At 36.1% G+C, this 22203-nt stretch overlaps 1 protein-coding gene across 1 annotated transcript in view; it reads right to left on the reverse strand.

Moving 5' to 3' along the window:
- The window catches only part of LOC131682254 (rho GTPase-activating protein conundrum), a 324666-nt gene that overhangs the window by 194472 nt on the left and 107991 nt on the right, over nt 1-22203 (reverse strand). The window contains exon 3 of the mRNA XM_058963609.1: nt 2810-2832. The gene's annotated coding sequence lies outside the window, so the exon portion shown is untranslated. The remainder of the gene's footprint in view (nt 1-2809; nt 2833-22203) is intronic.

The following is a 22203-nucleotide window of genomic DNA, read 5'->3' on the forward strand; positions in this document are numbered from 1 at the left end:
CGAGAGACTTGCGGTTTGCATTGGCTTTTCACCATACAATTCTTGATATCGTTGCATGAAGGCACAGAAAGGAACGAATTCGTAAATAGAGTAACTTCTGCGCAATCCGAAGAGGAAGAGAAGATCCTTTCAATGATGAGATCCAGTCGTTTGGATTGTACGTCAATATTATTACTACTTGTCAAAACTTTAATGACAAGAGTATAATCCCGAAGAATGTGATCAGTCGATGTATTCTTTTCTTGTGACGAGATACTTGCGTCACATGATATAAATTCCAAGTTACTCCCTCCTAACCCAGTGCGGTTCATACCACTTTTATCATATAAGTTTTCAAAATTAGAACAATTAGGTCGAAATTTGTGAGAGAGTTAATTAAATCATTCACTTGCGAATTAACCCTCCCTCTTTGCCACTACGCGCGGGGACTTATTTTCCCCGACGGAAAACCATTTGCTGCGTCGTCTATTTCTGACGGTATTATCTATTGCTTTTGAAGAAGTTGGGTTAGCCTTGGTTGGATGGACATAGTCTCTGATTTTTTTTAAAGATGTTAAGGACGATGTACAGGTTGATTGGTTGAGGCAGATGGTAGTTTTTAAGTAATATCCGCGTAAGGCTTTCGATGATGTGCAGTCAGTGCTAATAGCATATCGCCATGTGTATGTGTATGATTTCGAAACAGAGAAATTCCACGAAGATTCGTCTGAAACTCTCCAAAACCGTGACCGATCATCTTATATTCCGATGAAACAGGTTTCACAGGCATGGAAGACAAATCATTTTCCGCAGTCTTTAAGATTATTTTGACTAAAGCGCAATTTTTTAAAAGGGTGTAGACGTATCTAAGCACATAATTTTCAATTTTTTTTTTGAATGATTACTCTATTTTATACAACAAAGCTGTCTGAACGAGTTACAAAGAAGTGAACTTCTTCACGAAAAATATACACTGGAAAAAATGTGTCACTCTTCATAATAACAAAACTTTATATTAAAAATTTAACTTGCAAAAATACAATTTTTTTATTTTTTTTTGTCAACAGAAACTTAAAGACAAAGGAAGCATTTTGAATGTGGTTGCATGATGGAGAACTTATCGGTAAAAAAGTTTTTCTAACAAAAACTATACATATTTTTCAATTTCATACTAACTGAGATACAAAACTGTAATTTTATTACAGAATATAATTTTAAGTATCGTTTTCAATCAAAATGCATTTAACAACAATCTTCCAAAATGCGATAGTTTTCGGGATATTTGGAATTTTGCTCCAACAAAAACAATTAATTTGTGTAATTATGCCCTCTTTAAAAGTTATTCGCGTCACCCCATCATAAAATGTCAAAAATCTGATGTTTATCGTTTTAAAGACGTAAAAGAAACTTTTTCAGTGTCTTTGGATCATGCAAAAACATACTATTTTCAGTCAAAAATACCATTTTATTTTCGAATATGATTCTAAACGCTATTTTAAAACAAAATGCTCATAACAAAAACTTCCTGAAATGTAGTAATTCTCGAGATATTTTAAATTTTGTTTTAATAACACAATTATTTGGTTTTATTACGACCTTTTCATAACTGATTCGTGTTTCTCCATCGACAATAATAGATTTTTCGAAATGCCCATAATGTTTCCTGTATATAGGTTAATCGTCAGACCCTACAGTTCAATAATATTTTGATTGTTTTTGTATAACTTTCAAATGGTTCACAATATCGCCTTGAAGTCAAAGAGAAAGTTATGGGACATGTTATGAGCTTTTTGAAAAACCTATTATTGTTGATGGAGAAATGCGAATAGCTTATGAAAAGGTCATAATAAAACAAAAAAATGTGTTGTTAAAACAAAATTTTAAATATCTAGGGAAGTATCACATTTTAGATTTTTTTGTTACGAACACTTTTACGTCAAAAGATATTGTAAGAAAACTTCTCCTTTATTCAAATATACTGAAAATGTTTCCTCTACGTCTTTAAAACGATAAACATTAGATTATTGGCATTTTATGATTGGGTAACGCAAATAACTTATGAAAAGGGCATAATTTGAGCAAAATTCCAAATATCTCGAAAACTGTATTTCGGAAAATTTTTATTAAATGCATTTTGATTTAAAATTATACTTGAGTTATATTAAGTAATAAAATTACAGTTTGAATGCCAATTAGTATGACATTTAAAGACACGTCCATATAACGTTATTGTTGGCAAAAGTTTTTTACCGATAAGTCACATTCAAAATGTTTCTTTTCTCTTTAGATTTTTCTTGACAAAATATAACAAATTTAATTTTTTTTGTAATTTAAATTTTTAATATAAATTTTTGTTTTTGTGAAAAATGATTGACTTTTTTTAGTGTGTATTTTTTCGTATACATTTCCTACGCTCTCAGATAGCTTTTCTGTATGAAATAGAGTAATCGACCAAAAATTGTTGGAAATTAATGCATGTAGAAACGTCTATGCCCTTTTGAAAAGTGGCCCTTGTTTCAAAATATAGCAATCGCCAGAAAAAATTCATGGAGATTTAAAAACCGAACACAACTGCAAGGTTTTATTCGATTGGACGATGGTCATATTTTGTGGTCGACCGGTTTCTCATTGAAGCCCCTAACAGTGGAAATCATTTAATCCATTCAAACAAATCTTGACACAACACGTTAAATAGGACAATATGTAGAAGAACGAGTATAGATATGACTACCAAATTCACATATTTCGGGATCATTAAATCGTGATAAAATATTAAAATGGTGCCTTCATTTCTTAAGACCTATATTAATCAATAAATATGAATGCTTACCGTTGTATCTTGTAGAGAAAACACTGTAAATGAAAAGATAAATGATTATTAGTATTGTATTTTATAGGTACAAAAAATAATAGCAGATGGTGCGAAGTAGTGAACATAACATAATATTCCGTTCGTAGTGAAATGTAACAATGTTTTTCTTATTTTAACCCTCCGGAAGTCGCGCAAATGGCCCACTGAACGAGCAGCCGCTCGTGCGCTAAGACGATTTCGCTAGAATTTTCAGAGCAGCGTGCACTCAGTGCACTAACGCGACTTCCGGAAGGTTAAAAAATATTAATAAAGGGCGGGCATAGCGTAGTCGGTAAATCGATTGCCTTGTACGCAGCTGGGTTCGATTCCTAACCCCGCACATAGGGTTGGAGATTTTTTCAAAAGATTTTTCTCCAACCCGATAGAAGGCAAATGACCTCTATAATCAAATAAAAGATGAAGATCATCAAATTCATAAAACGAAGAGAATGAATGTAATAAACAAAATTACTAAAATAAATAAAACGTATAAAAAATAAAACGATTAAAATGTAAATCGACAAAATAAATAGAATAAATAAATTGAATTAATTAAATAAATCTATTGAATAAAATGAATAAAAATAATAAATTCAAAGAAAATGGATTCAAAATACATAAAACAAATAAAAGAAATGAAATGAATGAAATAAATAAAAGAATAAAACAAATCAAATAAAAGAATAAAATTAATAATTCGAATCAAATGAATAAAGAGAATGAAACATATAAAATAAATTGATAAGGAAAATGAAGAAAACGAACGAAATGTAAAAAAAATGAATGTAAAAAACTGAATAAGTGTAATAAAATGGAAAAAATGAACTGAATGAAAAATGAACAGTAAACGAATAACTTGAAAAAACTATTAAATGCTTTATTAAAATCAAAGTAACAAAAATGATGTAATAATTGAAGCAAATAAAATGATAGTGTGAAAAAATGTAAGAAATGCACAAGGTCGGCTTTAAAACGCATTCAGACCGGCAAACCGACTCGGAATAGTGGTGGAATATTTCGTGCCGTTTTGCGTTGAAAACTCTTTGTCAAGCCGCTTGTCAACAGCAAGGTAGCGACTGTACAAAATAACAACAGTAAATTGCAATTTTAAAGAAGTGATGTCTGAATCAGTTTTGCGTGGAGCCAAACAGCGCAGGTGGTGAAGCAGTTATCGATTCCCACTATCCTTTTGCCTTTCTCATATAGAAAGGATATGCAATCACTCTAAAAATCGTCTATTTAATCCCGGCCTGAAGGGCCATTCGACTCCGTTCGTCGAGATCAGCAAATGTCTGTAATGAACGGTATAACGCTCCCATAAGCTGCTATTGGATTTTTTATCGAGCAAACTTCCGGTTCCGGAGTTACGGGTTTAGAAGTGCGACCACACAGAAATTTTTGCCTTTTTCACATAGAAAAGGATATGCAATCACTCTAAAAATCGGCAACCTAATCACCTAATTTTTTTTACTGACATAAGCTTTCTGGATTTTAACAGGGGCGTAGCTAGTAGAGGGGTTTCACCCCCCCCCCCCTCACTCGTCACCACCCATGTAAATTCCACTTAGCTCACCCCTCATGGCACCCCCCTCAGACCACCACTCCATCCATTACTCATACCCCTCCTTTTCTTAACGGGAAAATGAATATTTAAAATAATCCATAAAGAATTGTAAAACGATCCATAAAAAAGTTGTCAATGTTCCATAAAACAAAACTGAAAATCCATAAAACTGTGTGAATGATCCATAAAAAAGGGTGACTTGATCCATAGATTATGTAAAATTGAACCATAAAATGGTCTCAAAAGAGCACTAAAATAGTAATAAAAGAGCAATTAAAATGAACCAATGCCCCATAAAAATATTAGTTTGGAGAAATGAGAAAGGTACAATTGCACCACTAGGTGGATTAAAACAGATTTTTATTTTACTAGTCGTGACAAATTGATGCATACAGCATACACCTTGCTGTGAAAATGCGTGCTAGCGGGTTTTCTTTAGATGTGCTAGAGTTGTCTGATTTGGCTGTAATTTGGAACATACACTGATGGGACTAGGAATTAAATCAGAAGTGGGCCGATTGGGTATTAAAAAATTTTTTCTGGGCCGTCTAATGCACATACATGTATAGCTACTGAAATTTATTACCTTTGAGGTAATAGGAGTTTAATACTGCTTTGGGAAATTGAATGGTCTACACGGAAATAATCCGTTCATAAATTCATGAAAACAAGATCACGATTTCGTGAACTAAAGGATTTACGAAAACCGCGACCAAGTTCCTGAAATTTTGATTAATAAACCTCGTAATTATGAAACAATTTATGTTTCCAAAAAAACTAATTCGCATCGAATATATACATAGCGTTATATTCGAATGTTCGATAGGGTTACTGTGGTTGTTCCCTGGACATGTTTAGTTTTTGTTAAGATCCTTGTTCAGAACGATAGTTAAACGATGTTCATGATTGCAGGAGCTTATTCTCTATTACTTATTTTTCTGTCAGCGTAGTGTGATTTATGTTCATGATTGTCACGATTTTTGTAATTACTATTTCGTGGTATTTTAATCATAAGTAGAGTGATGAATTATGAGCTCATGATTTTAGGATACTTGTCACGATTTTTGTGTAAGTAATGTGATCTACATTCATGATTGCAAGATCTTTGTCACGATTTTCACAATTTCTTATCACGTTATCGTGATATTTTAGTCACGAGTAGAGTGATTTATGTTCATGCATTCATGATCTCAGTCACGATTTTTGATATTTTAATCACGAGTAGAGTTATTTATTATGATGATTTCAGGATCTTGGTCACGATTTTTGATATTTTTGTCACGAATAGTATGATTTATGTTTTTGATTTTAGGATCATAGCTACGACTTTCGAAATTTATTTGCACGCTATCATGAAATTTAAGTCTAGAGATTACATTCGAATTTGACAGGTTGAGTGATGTGACTGATGTTCATGCCATCAGCAGTTTTATTATGATATTCGTAATTTTGCGTTGCCTTATCGCGATTTGTTATTTTTTGGTTATTATTGGTTTTTGTAGTTGGAGTATCGCGACAATATAAACAGGATCATAAACGTGTGACTAATAAATGGGATTTTGTTCTATGCACTACATCACGAACACGATATATGGATCTATAATGTATTTTGGTGCTCAGGGCAGTTTTCTTTTTCTGACGTGACACCACACTGAACCTTATCAAATGAATAACGATGTTCTAGGTCCTAATAGTTTTCTTATATTTACTGCTCGTGCCTCTTGCTGGTCGCAAGTATATGAAATTTCGTGGAATAGTATATGGAACAAAAATGATTCTACGAATAATACTCTAGATTTTGTGAAATAGTTCTCATGAAAATTTCATGACCATGTTGCATAAAATTGAAAATGATTAGGGATATCTTCTAAATATCACACGCACGCAAGATAGATCCTAGGTAAAGTAGTATGTATCATGCTAGTTCACGAACCCACGACTATTATACTTGGAAGCATGAACCAGTTCACGAATACATGAAAAATATTTTATGATTTCACGAACTATTTTACGAGCACGAATGGAAAGTCGTGACTTTCAGTTCATGAATACATGAATGATATTCTATGATTGAACTATTGTACAACCACGAGCGGTAAATCGTGGCTATTATGCTAGGAATCATAAACCAGTTCACGAATACATGACTAATATTGTATGATTTCGTGAAATATTTCATGAACGCGAACGGTGAATCGTGAAGAGTATACTAGGGATCATGAACCTCTTGACGAATAAATGAACAATATTACTTGATTTCGTGAACTATTTCATGACCACGAGTGGTAAATCGGAACTATTATATTTGGAATCACGAACCAGTCCACGAATACATGAATTATATTTGTTGAATTTGTGAACTATTTCACGAGCACGGTTATTGAATCGTGACAAATATATAAATAATCATGAATTAGTTCACGAGGATTGTATGGATTCATGAAAAAAATTCCGAGTTTCGTGAAATAGTTCACGAGAAAGTATCCAGACTGCTTTTTCCTAAATCTATGAATATCATCATAAGTCAACCTTTGGTTTTATGAATAATGTTCTTAAAGCTGTGTGCTGGTTCACGCACAGAAAATCGATTTGTTAATGTCATGGCGGAAAACATGACTTAGGTTCACCAGACAAAACCAAATATTTCCACTAATATAAGTTTTACACGAGCGTTACTGATGGGAAATTGAGTATAATTATAAAAGCCATGATTTTTGTTTATAGTGCTGTTTTCGTAACGTAAAAACGTTGTTGATCCTGAATTCATGGCACTTTTTTCACGATTTAGGGAACAATTTTGTTTCCGTGTATAACCATGAAGATAATAGAATCTTACCCAAAAGCAATAGAAAAATGCCGTTAGAATTTTGGTAAAAACATTTTATTTAAAAGAAATGCCAAAAGGTACAGGATTCTCTCACTTATAGTGTTACGCAAATGAATCTCATCAGTTAAATCTGTTGAATCAATATGGCTCTAAACTTACAATGTAAACCTTTTTCGATATTTGCAGTTTTCAACGACACATTTTTTCCGAACGGTATAATTCGTAACTTCAAATGCCTATTAAGCTTCAAGCAAATTCAACAAAAAGACAATTTCTGCTTTCGCTCAAACACACCAGACGAAACAAATTTAAGTGCTTCTTTTTATCATAATACTACTCCATCGAAATGAGTCAGATACCTACAGCTGAGATGGCAAAATTTCGCGTGCACAAAACCACCGCTACCGCCTCTGCACCACCCCAACCAAAGCGAAGCAGAGTTTAAATTTCCACGAAACGCACAATCGCCAACTACTCTGCGGCGGAATTGTCTGCCCTACCCATGCCCAGACCCTATGTCGTTTGCCGCTTAGTCCCAGTGCCATTTCGTAGCAAATAGAGTCTCTTTTGAGTGGCATGTGAGCCGAAACGAAAATGCAACCGATTTGGGGTATGTGTTATGCTTCGCTCATACATTATGCTGTTTGCTCCGATTTTTCGCCTGGCTGGGTTGCCTGACTGTCTTTCGTGCCTTTGGTGTGCGGGAAAAGTCGACTGTTCCCTTTCGGGTCTTCCATTCAGCCCAACGGGCGGAGGCTCCTCTCTACACTGACAATTAACGGTAATCAACATGTGTGATTTTAATTCATCGCGTGTGTTTTTTGAACTCGTTGTGATTATTAATTTCTTTCACTCGGTGGAGATACCGTTGAAAGAAATGACCGATTGTGGTGAATCGCATGATATCGTGCGGTTGAATGAATTGTACCGGATATTTCTACTACTATCATTAGCTTTGGAAAGTCTCAGCTTATTTTAATTTGCCATTGCCATTGTTGAAAATTTTGGTTTAATTATCGAAGCAAAACCCCCAACTTTTTCAGTGAACACTAAGCTTGACGATGACGAAGACTGGTTACGCTACTACGAATCCTTGTACAAAACTGTACTCCATTCGTGGTAGGAGTAGGCGAATGACCTACTCCTCGCTTAAATGTCAGCGCGGACTTTAACCTAGCGCAAATTAACCACGTGCTCCGTATTTGTCGCTCTCTTTAGTAGAAATCATCAATGGAAACTCGGTAGTGAACGTGCCTATGAACAGTGTCACTTTTTATGGTCAGGAAAAGTTTCATTCATTAAATTAACGCTTCATTCTCTGGGATAGTAGTCGTCGTCACACGGTCTAACAGAGATGCGTCAGCTTTTCCCAGAAAATCTTCAATAAACGGCACCGTAAGCCTTTACGTGATAAATCGCTTACTACGTTTGAATCAATCGGCACTGATCAATGAACATCAGGTTTCGAACACCAGCACCACCACCGACTGGTTGAAGACCTTGTTTGGAAATGTGCGTGAGTAAGTTCAGCTAACTCAGCTCTGGTCTTCTGATACAGTGAATGAGGAGGATGATGATGATGTTTCGATATTAAAACACGTAGAAAGTGGTTTGGAGATTTCTACATCTGTGCGATTATTTTACCTCGTCTCTTTGATTGTTTTGGTGGGAAAAAGTACTCCGAAGTTGATGATTAGTTGCTAGTTCAGTAAACCATTGAAAATGGCCACTGGCTATCGAGCCAGATGGATGACACCTGCGTGAACCATTTTAGTTACTCTCAGGGAAACTTGATTTGCATCCAAAAACCCGGTTCTTGTTATCCTACGGTTATCCTCCCTCGTTATGACCGATTAAAGCCTCCTTACATCTTCTGGTCTCTTCCGATTGTGCCTCGTACATCAATTACATCCTATCTGTCCGGGGAAACGTGAAACGAAAACCGCGATCTTATTAGTTAAGCGGCACTTCACTCAGAAACCGCGGCAAAATAGATTTGTAGTTTAATAAATCACTTGTAATTGATGCAATGCGATCAAGTAAACGCGATCCTCACTCGAGCACAGTTCACTCCTCAGCCGTCATTATTTTATCTTTAAACTTGGATCACATCGGCATCACTCTCGCTCTCGTTTCCCCGTTGCGTTGATAGTGAATGAGGTTTTTTTTAACTGTGCCGGTATATGCTCATTCTTCGGGCAGATGGCTGTACCGCTCTTGTGTAGTTTGTTTTGCTTTCCAACCTCTAATTCCCACGTCGGGTGTTAGCCGGGTGATTTACATTTACTTTCGCCGGTCGGAGTAGTGCATCGGTCGCAAAATTTAGAAAAGTGCAGTTGGAAAACTGTTCTGGTTGTATAGCACTACGGTAGACTAAATGGTGTTACGATCAAAAATTGGTCAACTTCAATTAGACGCATTTTTGACGTAGTACTAACGCTTTCTTTACTATACTGAGTGTCATTTCAGTATTTTCAAAACGTTCAAAACACTTGCGACCAATACCTTGTTTGCTATGTAAAACTAGTTTAAATATAAAATTCACGCGAACGGAGGTATTAGTGAAATTAATTTAGTTTTTTTCATCGAGCATTTAAAAACCGGCACACTCCTCACTTTAAAGATGTATGTGTGTAGCATCATGTCTACTATTTGATTTTGACACTTGCTCTTCAGTTGTAAAAGTGGCATCGAATCAAGAGGCGCAACGGAGAAAAATTTTGCTCGCGCATCGCGAAAATCCGACCACTTGCATGCCAAGTTTTTGAATGTGACCAAATCAAATGTCACAAACGTAATAAATGTTATCGGTAAACTTCTGTCGACAGTCAGGAACTCCAGGCTTTCCGTCTGAGATGTCGCAATCAAGGTGGGAATGTCGGCTTCAAATAGGCTAAGAAACGAGCCGGACTGTCTCCTTGCAAGAAGGTGGAGGCCAAATTGTGACGATAAGTAAAACAAGCCGGCCAGAGAACGATCGCGGAAGCTGTTCATAAAGATGTTGACGAGGTTTGATTGCGTGGTACAGGTTGACGAAACCCACGTCAAGGCATTCTTTAAACAGCTTCCTGGACAGGAATATTATACGCTGACTGGAAGAGAAAGGGGTGCAAATATTTTCAAACACATTAAGCTGTCAAAATTCGCAAAGAAATATCTCGTGTGGCAGGTCATCTGTTCCTGTGGCTTGAAGAGCGACATTTACGTCAGAACCAGTACCATCAACCAGGGAATTTATGTGCAGATGTTCTGAAAAATGTCGATTGCATCAAAAAACACGATTGGCATTACGGATAAAATGCCATGGTGTAGTATGCCGCAGAGAACGTCTAGCTGGTGCTTAATGACATGAGTCCTCCTAACTCGCCAGAGCTCCGCCCAACAGCAAAAACCGTCAAGCGGATCCTCAAGAAAATGATAAAAGACTGTTGTCAGCGAGATGCAGTTCAAGGCAAACTGGCGTTCTGCAACAAGGAAGTTGATCAAGGAAGCTGTGCAAAACTTGTTGGAAGGAGTCAAACGAAAGGCACAGTAGTTTGCATTCGCTAAAAAGGCAACTTGAGTGAACATGTTTTACCTACAGTCTATTTGCAACCATCAAACACATCGGTCACGATACTCAGTGTGCTCCTGCTTCTGTCCGAGTTAGTGTAAAACGAACGAAAAAAAAGTTACTTGTGTGCATTGTCCAAAGAACAAAGGATACCGTTATTTTTATTCTTGCGTGATCTGCCTAGATGACTAAGTCTCATCGACAAAACGTGATTATTCGGCCTAACACAGTGGCCATTGAGTTCAGGTCTTTTCGCATAAGACCAAGTATTCGTGATGTGGAACATCTGCTGAAGGTGAAAATGCAGCTTCGGGTTTCGGAAGTCAAATCCATACAGCTTGAGCACGTCAGGCATGCGGTGCTGATAACCTTCAACAAATTCGCACAGGCGAAAAGATTCATTTCGCAGAACAACGCTGTGACAACGCTGAAATCAAGATCCCTATATACATGGATAATGGAAATATAGAAGTTAAATGACACGATTTATCTTCACTTACTTGCAAAGTGGCAATTAAAAGATTCATGTCGTATTTCGGAGCAGTGGAATTTATTACGGAGGACACATGGAGAAACTACTTCCCAGGTATTTCAAACGGTGTCTTTGTGGTGAGAATGCGAGTAAACCAACCCATTCCCTCCTACCTTACCCTGCAGTACAAAACAGAAGGGGGTGATACCATTACACAGCGAACTCTTTGTACATATCAAGGACAAACTAATACGTGCCAATTCTGTGAACAAACGGCACACTACGGACAACCCTGCCCAGCTGAGGAACAACACCCAAACCCCAATATCTTTACCTGAACCACAAACGGTTGCCAAATTTGTGGTCGCAGTTAAGGCAATAATGACAACTGCAAATGCTGCATCAAGTACTTCAAATTTAACAACTAATACCACCAGTGAAGAAGCTACCACCAAGGATGGTGTGTTCACATTCGTGACCCGCAAGGGTAAGAAGCCAGGAAGAACATCTGATCGCGAGTATCAAGGCAGTAATCAAGATGATGATACGGACATAAACGACAACGAGAGAGATATGGATAACCCTGAAGTTAACGAAAGAAGAATCTTCCCGACGCGAAAAAAAGATCTCCGCTTGCAATAGCAAGTTGCGCGCACGGGATCTTACAGGCTCAGAATAAAATATATTGTATTTTTTATTTTTTACATATTGTAAATATATAAAAGACCCATGGCTCCTCTAAGCTAAAGCATTGAGCCGTGTCAAATAAACGAATAAAAAAGATGTTTTACCTAATACTGTATGAATTGAACTTGCAAAAGATACATGATTTGATTTTTTAATTTAAATTTTGTCCGATTTACACGATGTTTGACCCTTTATGAGGGTGGGAATGAGGAGTACTTAAAGATCATATCGGCTATCTGGAATAAATACTTGTGATAGTAGGTTAAAGCCCTGATTTGCATGCCGTAGTGCTGTTTTACTAAAGTGTGACCAGTTCTTCGAAACCTATTTGACGACGAGTTTGTGCTGAGGTAAAACTTAAAACCGGAATTTTTCTTTATCCAACCCGTCGAAATTGGTAAGGCAGTTTTTGGACCAACGCAGTCTTTACACCATTTCCCTCTAATCCGTCAGCTGTTAATGGACAAAGTTCTCGTTAAAGTGTACAGCGGCGTTTTGAAAAGTGTGAGAAGTTCTTCCAAATCACTTGGCAAAGCCTTTATTTGACGGCACGTTTGTGCTCAAACATTCATTACACGGTGCTACAAAATAAAAAATGTTAAATATAGCTTTCAAGTAATCTGTGAAAGGTTGTAGATCTGGTCAAATACAACACAAAACCACGTTTGAATTATTACATACACTCCCAAAATCTTGATTAATAGTTAAAAAACTATTTTCCAAAACTTTCGGCACTAACAAATATTCAACGCGGTCATTTTTCAACCGATTTTTATTTTTTTAGTGTTTTGGAAATAGGGTTACCACCTCCATAGAGGCTTTGACCCGGAAATTTTAACTGATCTGGGGGTGGTGGATTTTAAGGGGAATGAGACAGAAATTGGAATCAAAGCGATTGCTCGGCATTTTAGAGCACTTTAATCGATTTTTATTACTACGTTAAAGTAAAGCTGTAAATTTTTCACGTCTGAAAACCGCATCTGGTTAATCTGGTGTAGTATTTCACTTTCCCGACTAAGTGTCAAGAATACAAAAGCATGAGCTACTCTCACTGTGGAGGATAAGTCGAACGACCATTGCTCTCCTCCCCAACTAACAGGAAAAGGAGAGCAAAGGAGCCAGGGCTGCGACATCATATGGAAAGCAATATGTGGTGTCGGTTATTCATCACCAGAGGTCGCAACAAAGGGGAAAAACTCACATCCCTAGCCAACAGTTAGGGGTCGCTGCAGGAGTAGCAAGAACACCGGAAGAACTCGATTGATATTGACCTAGTCAGTTGGATTAAAACAAATCTTCCATACCTTAGTGCAGCTGGTGATAAGCACCACTAACAGTGAAGTGATTTTGTAAAATTGCAGCAAAATAACTTTTTTATAGTGGAATGCAATATTTCAGTTGTAGCATATAGCGAAATATTACTTTCCTCAATTTGTAGTAAATTTTATTTGTTTTTCATTTTGATTGCTTTGTGAAAGATATCAGCAATATTTGATGAACTCATCTTTGCCACCTTGAAACGAAGGGTTAGTCGGGTAGAATATATCTGAACCAGAGTAATAGTTAACTTAGACTTTTAAATGTTTTGTAAAGAATCAATAAATTCTAAAAAAATTGAAATTATGCTTATTCTAACCAAACCCGGAGAAATTAATGTAAAACCCGGAGGCCCGAAGATCGCTCCCGAAAACCGAAGTCTCCGGGTCAAACCCGGAGGGGTGGCAACCCTATCTGGAAAGAAGAAGAAATGACCTTTCCGACGGTATGCTAAGTTTTTTTGTTTTGTTAAAAATACTATGTGATTTCGGGACTACAACATGAAAGAAGAGTAGAGTGGGGTCAAGTAGGTCAGTTTTTTGCCAGCTCGTGCGATGGTATTTTGGTACTGATTTGGGGAAAGGGAGGGGTTATACATCTGGCAACGTCTTGGCAATAATGATTTTATGCCTGGCTGAATATCAAATTCAAGCTAAACGCAATGTACAAGAAGCCACTATATTCGAGGTTGAATAATACAATGTACACGCCTAGAAAATCAGCGGTTCAACTTTTATTTGAAGAGTATGAATACTGCAGATTGTTTAAAAATTAATAACAGCATTAATAAATGCTATCCGTTGACGTCATTCAGGTAAGAAAATGAGAAATTGAAATTTGAAAAGTCATTAAATCGCGAATTTCCTGTTGTTGTTCTCGCTTTGTACTCGCGAATGACTTCTTCGGTGTCCTCGTCGTCGCCAAAATGAGGAATTGCAGTTGTGCATTCCGGCTCACGCGGTTGCTTAGTTGCGCGACGATGACGTTTGCGCATCGGAGCATTTTTTTTTATTCAAAGATATCGTAGACCAAAAATCTCATAAAACCAACACCAAACTCGTGTTCAGCATTAATTTTTACATAAGAAAAGACTCACTTAGCAATTGTTTACATTTTACTGTACTGCGGAGAAAAGACAATTCGTTTTCGCAGAGCAACACACAAAAAATAAACGACGCCGTAACTAATACAGCTGATCCACGGTAACAGTCGAAAAGACAGTCGTCAACGATGTTTTAGCCATGTATCAAATTCACGCAACACGAGCGACCTCTGCAATAACATAGCAAAGATAATGCCCTATACCTGTTATACCCCATACCCATTCTACTCGATCTATTATTTTGTGATTTTTTCATGAAAAATGTAAAAATTGCTAAACATTTTTATTGAGAAACGATTATTTTAATAGAGATTTATGGAGTACATTTAATTCCGCATCCAACAACCTATTAATAAGCAAATTAATGGTTGAAAATTGGCAGAGCTACAGTTTTTTTTTCCAAATTAGAAACGCGCTCGCATGAAATTTTAAAAGAACGGTCTCATATTTTTATTAAGTCGATTTTTGTCTGATTGCGTATGCATTTAAAATATGTGTGTGAACTTTAAAGTTTAAATTGGAAAAGATAACGAAAGATATAATTCTAGAATGTTTGAGTACGCGACAAATCTCTTATTTACCCCTTAAGAGTTCATACGAGCAAGTTTTTAATAAAAAAAACGGGTTTTATCCCCCTAGCGGTGCAATTGTGCCTTTCTCATTTCTCTAAACTATGGCACGGAGGCTTTTTATGTTCAACATAATTATGGAAATGTCCATTACATTCTTAGTACACTTTGCACTTATATACAATGGCATGCCAGCCACGAACTTGATGAGCTACGTTACGACGGTGAAACACTTGAAACAAAAAAATATCATACTCCATTAGCCTAATCAGCATTAGATCAATGTTATCTGCTTGCTAACTCATTTTGTCATGCGGGGATGGGTGTGTGAGGAGGGCGAAAGTCCCATGAACGAACGACTCCCCAGCTTAAATTGGTATGCTTTGTGATACAGTGGTGGTTTAAAGATGATGGGGTTGAAAGGGAGGGGTATGAGGGCTGGATGGGGTGGTGGTCTGAGGGGTGATTTAAAGAGATTTTTAAAGGAGGGGAGTGAACAGTAGAGGGGGGTGTAACCCCTCTCCGTAAACCATCAACTACGCCCCTGTTAAAATCCAGAAACCTTATGCGTGTCGAAAAAAAGGCCGGGATTAGGTTGACGTTTTTCAGAGTGATTGCATAACCTTTCTATATGAGAAAGACAAAAATGTGCCAAAATCCAAAAAAGTGAATCGTCGTCAAATTTTTTTTCGAGTTTGCATCAAATCTCGACGTTTCATGCACCTTGAACACATTTAGCATCAAAAATAAAAATTCTATTTTTAATTTTTCCTATAGTTTATATGAGAAATTTATGTGTGGCCGCGCTCTGAAACCCGTAATTCCGGAACCAGAATTCCGATCGATCCAATCCAGCCGATGGGAATGTGGCACCTTTCATTTGAGACTAAGTTTGGGCAAATCGGTCCAGCCATCTCTGAGAAAAATGAGTGACATTATTTGACACATATGCACATACATACACACACATACACACACATACACACACATATACACACATACATACACACATACACACACATACAGACTTTTTCCAATCTCGACGAACTGAGTCGAATGGGATACGACACTCGGCCCTCCGGGCCGGGATTAGGTTGACGTTTTTCAGAGTGATTGCATAACCTTTCTATATAAGAAAGGCAAAAATGTGCCAAAATCCAAAAGAGTGAACCGTCCTCAAATTTTTTTTTTCCAGTTTGCATCAAATCTCGACGTTTCATGCACCTTGAACACATCTAGCATCAAAAATAAAAATTCTATTTTTAATTTTTCCCATAGTTTATATGAGAAATTTATGTGTAGCCGCACTCTGAAACCCGTAATTCCGGAAAAAGAATTCCGATCGATCCAAAATTCAATAGCAGCCGATGGGAAGGTTGCACCTTTCATTTGAGACTAGGTTTGGGAAAATCGGTCCAGCCATCTCTGAGAAAAATGAGTGACATTATTTGACACATACGCACATACATACACACACACATACACACATACATACACACATACACACACATACAGACTTTTTCCGATCTCGACGAACTGAGTCGAGTGGGATATGACACTCGGCCCTCCGGGCCTGGATTAGGTTGACGTTTTTCAGAGTGATTGCATAACCTTTCTATATGAGAAAGACAAAATAATAACTCTGCTATTTTTCAACCTATTTTGATGATAAAAAGGTCGATAGGGTAAAAGGGTATAATACGCCCCACCGGGGCTAAATGCCCCTGTTCGATTCCCAGGATTCCTGAATTATCTAAAAAGTAAAAATGACTGATAACAGTATCGTTTCATGAAATCAACGTACTAAGTTAGTTTGGTATTTTTAATATGTTGCAAAACAACAATATACACAAAAGTTTCAAAAGAGCTACTTTTAAGTAAGCTTCCACTTTTTCCAAAAGCATTACAACCAATTAGAAATAGTCGGATTCGATAGAACTATTTCAAGTAGCTTACTAGAATGTTATAGTTACTATCTTAGTTTATTTTTTTTTTTTTCAATTCGTTTATTTGATAAGGCAGGTTTGCGTTAGTTTAAAGGTGCCAATTTTGTTTTGTTTTACATTTTAAATTACTTAAAACTAGGGGCTTACATATTGATTTTTGAAATTAAACTAAGGCTAATTTATAGCTATACATATACACAAGGGGGTAGTATAATTTTCGTAAGATTAGAGGGGTCATTTAGTTTTTATGGCAATACGGTTTGACATTTTTAGCAATGAGATTATTGGAGCAAATAATGTTTAACTAAGGGGGAAAATTTTTACGACTATCTTAAAAGTAGAAATAATTAGAGGGCGTGATTAAATTTTGTAAAGATTCGGAGACATTAATTAGAGTTATTTTATGTGGTAGTAGAGTTGGGCATTTTCAACGAGATCATATAATATAATAGTTAAAACTAGAAAAGGCAAGAAGAGCTAAATGCTTCATGAAGATATTTGGGGGGGGGGGGGGAGGGGGTGTTACTTCTGTGTATAAGAGTCAGGGGAAGTAGGGTGGACAAACATGGCAGGGGGAGAACATTATTTCAGTTTCAGACTTCGGGAGATCAACGGATGGATTACAGAATCAGGGTGGTCTTCATCAGGAAGAATCATGTACTGGGACATCTTAGTTTATATCTTGGCTTAAAACTATGTGTGTGTGTAGAATTATTCATGTATTCACAACAGCTCATCACCGGCCAAAGCGCCCCACCCATTGTTGTGGGGCATACTCACCAATTGCTGTGGGGCATACCGTCCTCTTGTTGTGGGGCATATTACACTTTCACCGGGGGCATTTAGCCCTGGGTGAAAGAAAAAACTAGAATTTAGGCATCTTTGAAAAATGTTTCATTGTACTTGTATCAGGATGTTTTTAATAAAAAATGAAATGGGTACTAATTTTTAACTAATATAACAATAAATTAGAGTAGTTAGTGAGAAGACCATAGCGTGGAATGGTGAAATATAGCTATTTTTGCTTAAGGGGGGCGTATTAGACCTGTTTACTCTAGATGCGGAATTAAATATGAACACAGTTTTGAGACATGCACGAATAAAACCTCGAATGAACATTCAGTTATAGAAAAACAATAAAAATAAGAATAAAATAATTATAAAGCAAAAAAAGAAGTTTTTAAATTCATTAGTGGGTAGAATGATTGATATGAATCAAATTAATAAAATAAATGAATTACTTTACTTCATCTCAAATTAAAATTGGACTAGATCAAAAAAGTTGTCGAATTATAGAATAAATTAAATGGTATCAAACTAACAGATTGGATTCCCGAGTAGCATTTTTTGTTTCGGCAACCACTTCATAACCAGTTTGCAGCAAGAAATGTATAGAATTTTTGTTGCAAACTAGTTTTGAAGTAGTTACGGCAACAAAAATTGTTACTCGGGATAAAACAAATAAAAAGAAATACTAAAGAAAATTAATAAAGCGAATATAAAAATTTATGAGAAAGAAAAAATAAAAATCTTAGAATAAATAAAATAATTGAAATTAATTAAATGAATAAATGAAACAAAACAAAAAAAAATAAATTAAGGTAGTGAAATTAATAAAACCAACAAAATGAATAATATGGATGAGGTTAATTCTTTCATGCCCAACTTTTTTATAGCGCATACATGATTCCAAAAACGTGTCCTCTTAAAATTGTTGAAGTTTAGAAACACAAAAAACCTGTTTTGGGCATGATAAGTGCTTCTCTAGCAGTGCTAGAAGCCGCCCAATTTTTACTTTCCGATCCATAGTACACATCTGCAAAGTTTGCAATAGTTCAACTGGCTGGAAAAGGTAGTCGAAGACGGTCTAAATTGATTTGATTGCTCAGTTTTCAGAAATGATTTAAGACAACTAAGATATATCAAAATATAATGTTTCACCGATAACAGAAAATGTCTCTGGCAGCACTGCTCCAGAGGTATCGAATCAGAACAATTTCAATAACTTTAATTCTTCGAATAATTCTTGTAGTGCTCAAATTAAAAGTAATATAGTTACATTAGCCTTACTCCTTTTTGTGAGAAAAATTTAATTTAGAAGTTATTGCTGTTTAAAAACATTGGTGTATAAACAACATGAGCACGCAGGGCTTAATAAAATCTCCAAAACGGATAAAATGAAAAAAAAAAGAAAAAAATGAACAGAATAAAATGATCAAAATGAAAAATTAAACGATATGAAAATATTTATCTAATAGAATAAATTAGATCGTGTCTAATCAATATCCATATGAAATGATTAAAATGAATGACAGAAAAAATAGTCACATTATTAAAATAAAGAAAGTTAATAAAATGTATGAACTGGAAAAAAAATGAATGTATATCATGAAAGAAGTGAATAAAATAAGAATTAAATGCATAAAATGAATAAACTGATCATAATTTCATAGAACAGAGTGATGCTCCAAAAGGCAAATATCATTATTTCGTGACGTGACCTCTCAGAGAGAACAGATTTCCTAGAAAACAACAAACGCATAACATCAGCGTTGTGTTAGGACTTTTAAAAATATTATAAATAAGTTTTTCGAGCATGATTTAACAAACGACGGGCTGTTAACAGTGGCATCAAGTGTGGAATCGTTGTTCTCTAGCGGTGAAATTTGTTGATGCAAAGTCAATTTGACGATACTTCCTACTCGAACGTGCCTGGTCGCCTTTTCCCCGGGTATTCGGTAGTGAAAAAAATTCGCGTTCTATTCCGGGTCTTTCTTGCATGTGAATGTGATCACCGAGCACTTTTCCAGATTTACACACATTCAGTTGGAAAAATCTTTAATTTAGCGAATCAGACGAATTTTGAGCTTATCCGCTACGGATAGTCGTGAGGACTTCAGCACTAGATGTACATCATTGAAGTCCAGCAGAAATATGAACAGTACCAGTTGCCTTATTTGGGGTGTCTGTTGACGTTGAAGTAAATGTTGGTACCTGGCAATGCCTATTAGGGATGGGCAATTCGTTCGCGAACGGTTGAAGTGAACTGGTTCTTTGAAGAGAATGAGCGAACGGAAGTTCTTTTTAAAAGAACGGTAGTTCTCAATTCTCTTCAAAGCGAATGAACTGAATATGACCCAAAGCCGTTTAGCGAGTTTCTCGGACCGATTTTTAGGCGAACGAATGAAAATGAACTGACTTGCCGTCCCACAAACCGCTCTCTGTGCTCTCCCAGAATAAAATCGGCGAAGAACGACTCATAAGCGAACGACTCATCTCATTCTCTATTTCTCTAGTTATACATAATGAAGAAATCGCCACCCTTGATGAACTTGTTAAGCATACAGAGGAATAATAATTTGGGCAGCATCTGTTTGGTTCCTCTCCAAGAATCGAATGTTTTGAGAGACATTCGCTAGATACAAGTAAAATATCAGCTGAACGGAAGAACGGTTCATCTGAACTAGTTCTTTTTATAGAACTGTTCAGTCGGGAATGGTTCTTCGAAGTGAACTGTTTCGCCCATCTCTAATGCCTATCACTCGATCTGTTAGGTAGAATCGAAGTAATATAAGATTTTATGGTCACCGCAACATGTTTATTTCATGGACTTGTGACTTTTCTCGGTGAAAATGAAAACTCCAAATTTTCCCATTACCACACGTAACGTTTCGGCTTACTGCTCTTCAGCCATCGTCGGATGCCTACAAACATTTATTTAGCATTAACGTTAACGTCAGCGGTGGAGCGTCAACGAGAGTGAATGGAGATGCGTGATTTAATGTGTTTAATTTGTGAATGCTAGCTTTGTAATTTTTTGTGAACAAATTGATGTTAACGTATATGCTAAATAAATGTTTGTAGGCGTCCAACGATGGCTGAAGAGCAGTAAGCCGAAACGTTACGTGTGGTAATGGGAAAATTTGGAGTTTTCATTTTCACCGAGAAAAGTCAACAAGTCCATGAAATGAAATAGAATCGAAGTAAGTTAAAAAATTATTATTAATTCAAAATATATGCATTTTAGCAATAGTTATACACTGAAGACCCGTTTTACATTTCTTATAAAAGAAATGTATAGAATTCGCTCAAACTTTCAAGATTTATTCCGAGGCCCGGAGGGCCGAGTCTTATATACCTATCGACTCAGCTCGACGATTTGGGACAATGTCTGTGTGTGTATGTAACGGATAAATTCTCATTCGTGTTTCTCAGCAATGGCTGAACCGATCTTATCCAAACCAATTTTAAATGAAAGAACTAAAAAACAGTATGAACGCTATTAATTTGTTTTTGATTCTGATGTTTAGTTTCCAAGATATGAATGTTTGAATACGTAAAAATGGCGTTTTTTGCAGTTTTTTTTAAATTATCTGCCGAAATCGACAATATAGATTAACAATTTATATATTTTTAGACAGCTTTAACGAATACCTTTCGAACAAGCTATAGATTGTTGAAATCGGACTATTATCAAAAGAGATATCTAACATTAAATGCGGACGAAAGATTTTTATCATTTCCCATTGCCAGAAATATAACCAAAAACATATAATCAATAGTATCTTCGGAGAATTTAATGGAGGTAATATGCCCTTTCTTTTGGAATTGTGCTTTTGCTGATTAATCCCCCTATGAGTGAGATATTTTCACAAATTTTCTTGGAAGTGATTATGTCGAAATGATGTCTTCAGCAAATTTGTAGCTCTTACTTTTGCGAATAACTTTACTAAAGACTTTGAATATCTATTTTGAATACTTTAAAAGTTATGGCTTGTTGTTTGTTGATTACTATTTGTCGCCCATTTATTGTTCAATATAGTAATAATCCATTGAAATAAGCTAAACATTATTTCGATAAAACGAATTTTGTATTTCATTTTACTATCTACAACCGCTAGAAATAATGACCGAACACTTCCAAGTTGTCTGGAAGGAACTTGATAACTTATCAGTACAAAAATGTTCATTTGTGCGAACCTTCTGACTGCAATTTTTCTAACTTATAACCATCGGATCGATCTGAAACATATCGGAAAATGAAAAGCGAAAAAAATAACTCCAAGCAACGGCGTAGCCAAGAGGTTTTGGGGTTTAATACCATAAACCCCCCCCCCCCCCCCCCACAACACCCAAAAAAATATTGGATTGAAGTTGAAAATTTATTGATGCAGACTGATTTAATTCAATATTACAATAACAATTATCTGATCCGTAGATTGATAACCTGTTGTTGTTAACATCATTAGGACTTTTGATAAATTGTCGGAATGGGGTCCTGATATGTAACTGATCTATTGGTCTTGATTTCACAGTTGTCTAATAGCATCAATATC

Source organism: Topomyia yanbarensis, chromosome 2 (genome assembly GCF_030247195.1).
Source record: "Topomyia yanbarensis strain Yona2022 chromosome 2, ASM3024719v1, whole genome shotgun sequence".
NCBI lineage: Eukaryota > Metazoa > Arthropoda > Insecta > Diptera > Culicidae > Topomyia > Topomyia yanbarensis.